General features: G+C 47.9%; 1 pseudogene; it reads left to right on the forward strand.

The window, feature by feature from the left end:
• Positions 1-304: 304 nt before the first annotated feature.
• On the forward strand, positions 305-1,380 carry LOC130882265 (calmodulin-alpha-like; annotated as a pseudogene).
• The last annotated feature ends 5,268 nt before the right edge of the window (positions 1,381-6,648 follow it).

Here is a 6,648-nt window from a genome sequence, read left to right on the forward strand (position 1 = left end):
GCGTTAAAGCTGACGCAGGTCTGCAACGCGTCCTCTGGCAGGCCCGGCTGGGGACTTCAAGGCCATTATACTGCTCAGTCATCTTGGCTGCCTGCCCCTCTGCATCCACCCTCCTTCCTTACCCGGTGGTGATGGTTTTTCTTCTTTTTCCCTGGCAAGCGAAATCTGGCAGCTTTTCCCACCTCTCCCCACATGACTGTGTGACTCTCTGCATCCAAAGAGGCCACTGCAGCCTGTTTCCGGAGAACTCCTGGCCGCCTTCCAGAGAGGTGGCTTCCCTAGTGTGCAGCTCTAGAAGGTCACCATGCTAGGCGAAGGGACCAAGCCCCAGCACAAGGTACTGTCCTGACACCCTTAGAGAACTCCCCTTAACTGTCACCTCTGAGAGGGAATCAATCCACCCTGTAATCGCTCTCTCGAGGGGTTTGATTGATGGGTCTAGTTGTTTTAGTATTAGCCGGGGTAAGTTAAGTAAGTCAAATCAATAAACTTTATAGGTCTCCCCAGATTGTTCCAGAAGTGAGACCCAGTTGCTTTCACCTCAATAGATTTAGACCTCTGCCTGAGTAAAAATCAGGAGTCACCTGGGGAAACAGTTTGATTTCTCTTTGAGAGACTCTCTTAGTGCCCTTGAGCCTGTCAGGGCTTAAATCAATAACCTTAACAGCTTCCAAGAAATCCGCTGCAGTTGGAGTGTCTCCACGCTGCCTCCTGCTCGCCCAGGCACACGATGACTTCAGGCTCCTGACTGAACGAGGCAAAGGCGTGATGACCAAAACCCCTGCCTGAGCCATCTCTGGGTGGACACCCAGTACTGCCAGCTTGGGCCTTTGTCGCTGCCAGAGCCCTGTCTCCTGTCTGTCTATCAATCTGTCCTAGATTTTCTATAAGAAAACAGGAGGCGGAGTGGGGCAAACAGAGAGGTTGTGTGGTTCAGTCTCAGAAACTGGTAAGCCTTCCAACACGGCTGACCAACTGACTGACGAGCAGACTGTGAAATTCAAAGAAGTTTTTTCACTATCTGACAAGGATGGTGATGGAACTGGAACAACCAGGGACTGTGATGAGGGCAGAAGCAGAGCTACCGGACATGATTCGTGATGTAGATGGAGACGGTGAGGGCACAACTGACTTCCCTGAATTCCTGACAACAACAGGGAGAAAAACGAAAGACACAGACAGTGAGGAAGAAATTAGGGAAGCATTTGCGTGTTTGACAAGGACGGCCACGGCTGGATTAGTGCAGCTTTGGCTGTGATGGCTAACCTTGGAGAGAAGCTAGCAGGTAGAGAAGTTGATCAGATGATTGGGGAAGCAGATACCGATGGTGGTGGTCAGGGGAACCATGAAGCCTTTGTACAAACGAAGGCAGCAAAGTGAAGACATTGGACAGAATGTGATAAGTGCCTTGGACACAATCGTTTGTTTGCCTTTTCTTTGTTTGTGACTTATCTGTAAAAGGCTTCCCCCTCCTGTCAACAAAATATGCATGTCTAGCAATTAGGACTTCAATCCTCCTTGTTTCCTTCCCTTATCTTAGCCTCCTTGTCCTTAAACCTTACGTAAGCATGTGGCTTACTCTGGACACGTCAAGCCCTTCTGCACGTCTGAACTTAGGTGAAGTTGGTCAAGTGGGAGAACATCTGGGTTATGCCTTTTTTAGAGTGGTTTTTAGAAACTGTCAGCATGTTGTTGTCGAAGTGTGGAGTTGAAACTCCACTTGGACCGCAGATAGTCAACAATGTGCACTCAAATGTGTGCTCTCCTGCAGAACGCATTTAATCCGGGTACTCATACACTATTGCTTTTTCCCTACTGCTGATGCTTATTGTACCAGAAACATTTTCTTTTATTGCTTGCTTTATCCATTTAAAGAAAATCTGCTTATGCCTCAATTTGCCTCAAATCCATTCCAAGTTGTTTATTTGTTTTCTGATTAAAAAAAAAATACAATTGAAAAAAGAAAACAGGGTGAGCAGCCCAGAGGAGCAAGCCAGTAAACAACACTCCTCCATGCCCTCTGCAGCAGTTCCTACCTCCACGTTCCTGCCCTGTTTGGGTTCCTGTCCTGACTTCCTTTGGTGATAAACAGTGCTACAGAAGTAAGATCCAAATAGACTCTTTCCTCCCCAAGCTGCTTTGCTCATGGTGTTTCACCACATCGATAGAAACCCTAAAAAAACACTCATCTCCCCATTCTGCAAAGCGTGCCCAGGATGGAACCACAAGGTCATGTTCTGGCAAGGACCAGGAACCAGCAGAAGAGCAAAGCCAAGTCCACCCTTCCGCCCAAAGTCAAGCCTTTGTACCGGGGAAGCCTCAGTCACCACATAGACTGCCAGGCCCCACAAGTGGGTGTAAGACTCAGTCACTCCTTGACCACAGGCTCACACTTGTAAAACTGAGACTACCACAATCAGTGCAAAGCCAGGTCATTAGGCAGTCACGGTCGGTGGGCACCCTCTGCCGGCATGAAGCCCACACCAGAGATTCAGGAACTCCTGCTCCTGGAGTCTCCACTTGAGGGATTGAGAATTAGGGCACACCAGAGACTACACACAGAAGATCCGTCAGGAGCCATCTTATAAAGAGCCACAAAAATAACTACAGCCAGGAGAGGAATGCAGACAACACCATTTTCTCTTATTGCGCTTTGTATATATGCGTCTATATGTATATGTCTATGCGAGTAAAAATCATGTTAAAACACAAAAACGGAAATGATGGATTTGTGTTTTAATTACCTCAGCACTTTTCAACACAGGACCCCACACACCTATTGGCGTCTCATATCTTTCTCAAAGCATTAATTACTACAATTTCGATTTTTGAGTCTTAAAGTAAATGTCAAAATTGATCTTAGCATGTTGTTGTTCATGCTGATGAACACCAGTTTAATAAACCTAGCCATACTCACTCAAATATCTCTGCAGTCAGAAAGTTTGGCTAAGGTAGCTTCGCCAGAGAAGTCACCATTGATTTCTATTGTCATTGGTAAACTTCTGAGAGTCTTTCTCGGTCACAGTCAGAGAAACCGGCAGTGGCAGTAAACATTAGCATTATTGGACATAGTGACTGATATTTGATTTTGTTGCTCCAGCTGCTTAAGATCTATTTATTATTTATTTTATTTACATTTTGTGTTTGCTTGCAAGTGTAGGTACACCATATGAGTGCGAGATTCCACAGGGATCATATCCCCTGGAAATGGAGTTGCAGGTGACGTTTGCTGCCATGAGAACTCTGGGAACCAAATTTGGGTCCTCTGCAAGAGTGGTAGGCGCTGCTGGGCCAACCCTCCAGCCCCCTTGGTTTTTGCTGCTCAGTTTAAGACAAGATTTCAAAAAGACTGACTGGGAAATCAGCATATAGCCAAGACCAGCCTTGAGCTCTTGATCCTCCTGCCTCTGCCTCCTGAGTACTGGTATCACAGACATCCACCCCATGGCATGCTGAGGATGCTGATTTGAATAGGCATTCAGTGTCTGATGGAAACAAGGCATTTTAGACGGCCCTTTTGAGTTCCGACAATGGTTGCATGGAACATCGGAACTTGGGGGAACTGGGAACCTGTTTCTCCACATGCAATCCCGTGTAAGCATTGCTGATTTGGAATCTGCTCCTTAAATGTCGGCACTGCGGTTTCCCCAGAGCTTGGAACTGAGGGGATCCATATCATTAGCTTCTAACTCTGGAAACAAATGCTGTTGATGAAACACTTGAAAGAGGGGTTAATTCTCCATATTAACCTCTGTGTCAGCTCACAGTTATTTAAAGGGATTCACTTGAAACATATAGATGTGCACACGTATGTGTGCCCTGGTAAATCTTAGCAATAGCAGTGGCAATTATTTGGAACCTAGACCAACAACATATGTTTTGTTGTGTTTTGTTTTCCAAGAAGGAATATATCAATCAGAATTGTGAGCACGTGGTGATAATAAAAAGCATATTGAGCCAGGCATGGTGGTGCAGTCCCGTAATTCCAGCACTTAGAAGCCAAAGGAAAAGAACCGTGAATTCAAGGCCAACCTGCTCTACACAGCAAGACTCTGGGGGTGGGGGTGGGGAAGCTGGATTTAGTTTGATTATTGTTTTAAAATTTGATGTACACAAGAAAACCCACAGAATCAGCCATCCTGGGCTCATGAGGGCTCACAAAGACTGAACAGACAACGAGGGAGCCTGCAGGGGACTGACCTAGGCACTCTGCACATACGTGACAGTTGTGTAGCTTGGTCTTCCTGTGGGACTCCTGACAGTGGGAGCAGGGGCTGACTCTGCCTCTTTTGGCAGCTTTTGGGACCCTATTCCTCATACTGGGCTGCTTTATTCAGCTTTAATATGAGGGGAGGTGCCTCCGTCTTACTGAAAATTGATAGCATGCTTTACTGATAGCCACGGGAGGGCTGCCCTTTTCTGAAAAGAAACAGAGGAGTGGTGGCAGTAGATGAAGTGGGTAGATGGGGGTAGGGAGGAAGGGGGAGGGACCCGGAGGAGAAGAGGGAGGGGAAACTGCAAGCAAAATGTGAAAAAAGAATTCATTCGTTTATTAATCAAAATTTGGTGGAGAAAATTCATCCCTTGCTGCCTGTGCCTAAAACACATAGATGCCAGTATTCACCCTCCCCTGCACCATGGTGCAGTGGAATAGGGGAGGGAGGGGGCACTGGGCATAGTGATTCGAGACTATAACCCCAGTACCCGGATGCTAGTACAGAAGGAACTCATTAGAGAGTCACTCTAGGCTAAATAGTGAAGTGCTGTTCCATATCCCCTAATTATTGCTATAATAATAATAATAAACAACCCTTTGAAGAGATACTTTGTGACCACTCACTTAGGAGGGACCTGCGTTTAAACTGAAGACCTATTTGCTTCAGTTCTAATGTCAAAAACAAAATTAAAAAAAAAAAAAAAGCCTTCAAACTGGATGTGTCAACTCAGGTCTATAGTCCGAGCCCTGGGAAGATAGAAGTGGAAAAATTCTGAGTTCAAAGTCATTCTTAGCTACAAAGTAAGTCAGAGGTAAGTTAAGCCTGGGCTTCATGAGACAGGGTCTCAAACATAAAAAGGGAGGGGACAGAAAAGCATTCGATATCTTCCTGCAGGGTGTGAGCTTCCAGCTAGCAATGATCTCCACACCTTGTCTAATATGCCCTCGGATGCTATCTGCTTGGCTCACTTGATAGGTGAGTTGGTCACACACACACAAACACACACACACACACACACACACACCCGTTTTGGGACTGTTCCCCGACTGCCTGACGGTAACTACACGGTTCCAGTTCTTTCATTTTTCAGGGCTTGCTTTCTAGAGGTCGCCAGCTTCTTCCTGGCTGCTCAGCCTGCTTCAGAAATTCTTTTCACCTCCATCTACTCCCGTTTAACCGGGGAGTTTTTCTCCCTTCCCATCTTCTGACTTCACCACTGCCGCTAAGGGGCCTTGGGAGCGGGAGTCAGGCAACCTCACCTCTTTGAAGAGGCACTTCTGTGACCCTCAGGGAGGTCAGGAGGTCAGTGAGCAGCTTGGGTTCTCCTTCCAGGAGCCCAGCCAAGGATTCGCTCTCCTGATAGCTTCTTTTTTACCTAGCTACATTTTGTGTCTGTGAGGGCTTTATTTTTAACTATGTGTAGCTGTGTGTAAGAATGTACACGTGTGTACGGGTGTGGGTGCCCCCTAGAGTCCAGAGCAAGATCCCCTGGAGCTGGAGATACATTCAGCTATGAGCTGTCCAACTTCGGTGCTGGGAACTGAACCCCAGGACCTCCATAGCCAGGGGGCAATGTCCTACGAAACTCACCCCTTTTCATTGAGAAGGAAGAGCACAAGGACAGCATGGGGGAGCAGGCCTGATAGCTGTGTTGGTGCTGGGGAGCAAACCCTGGCCCTCACACAAGTTAGGCAAGCACTCTTCCAATGAACTGCACCCCTAAACCCTGCATCCTTAGCCTCCAGCCAAAAGCAGGCTGAACGGTCATCTGGGCTGGTATTTAACCACCGGAGACGAAGGCACCAAAATTCAGTGAAAATGAGTGAAAACAGGAACCAGTCTCCACCCTGGGGACAGGCTCAGCTGTGTGGGGGGAAAACACGAGCTGGTGCCGGGAGTTCGGACTGCACACACAACCACCCTCGCATCCTCTTTTGAGCCATCTTCCTGGTTCCACATGAGTGCTCTACGCTTCACACTTTCTTTCTCTATGGTCTCAGTTTCTGCCACCTGGTTTCTTGCCTGAGCAACCTGTGGAGGTGAAGAAGGAGAAAACTAGACAGGCCTTGAACTATCTCTGCAAGGGGAGCTCCGCTGCCCTGGGCTTCTCCCCAGCCAGCGGCGCAGAAGAGAGCCCTTCTGGGCCAAACCCGTGAGAACTCCTCAGGCTGAGGCCAAGCTGCATGGGATCCCCAGAGAGTAGCAGCCCCAACGGAAACCACCGTGTCGTGAAAGTTCATCTAGCGATCTAGCACCCGCATCCTGGAGTCCGCCGCTTTGTTCCCTCTATTCTTTGCCTCAGGTTCCTGGTAACACGACAGCCCCCAGAATAACCCCGCACCCTGGCGTATTTGGGAACCTTTCACCTCCCTCTTTTCAAGAGACAGGGTGAAGGTTGGAGGGAGTCATCTCAAAGGAGACCCGCGGTGCA

Source organism: Chionomys nivalis, chromosome 10 (genome assembly GCF_950005125.1).
Source record: "Chionomys nivalis chromosome 10, mChiNiv1.1, whole genome shotgun sequence".
NCBI classification, from domain to species: Eukaryota; Metazoa; Chordata; class Mammalia; order Rodentia; family Cricetidae; genus Chionomys; species Chionomys nivalis.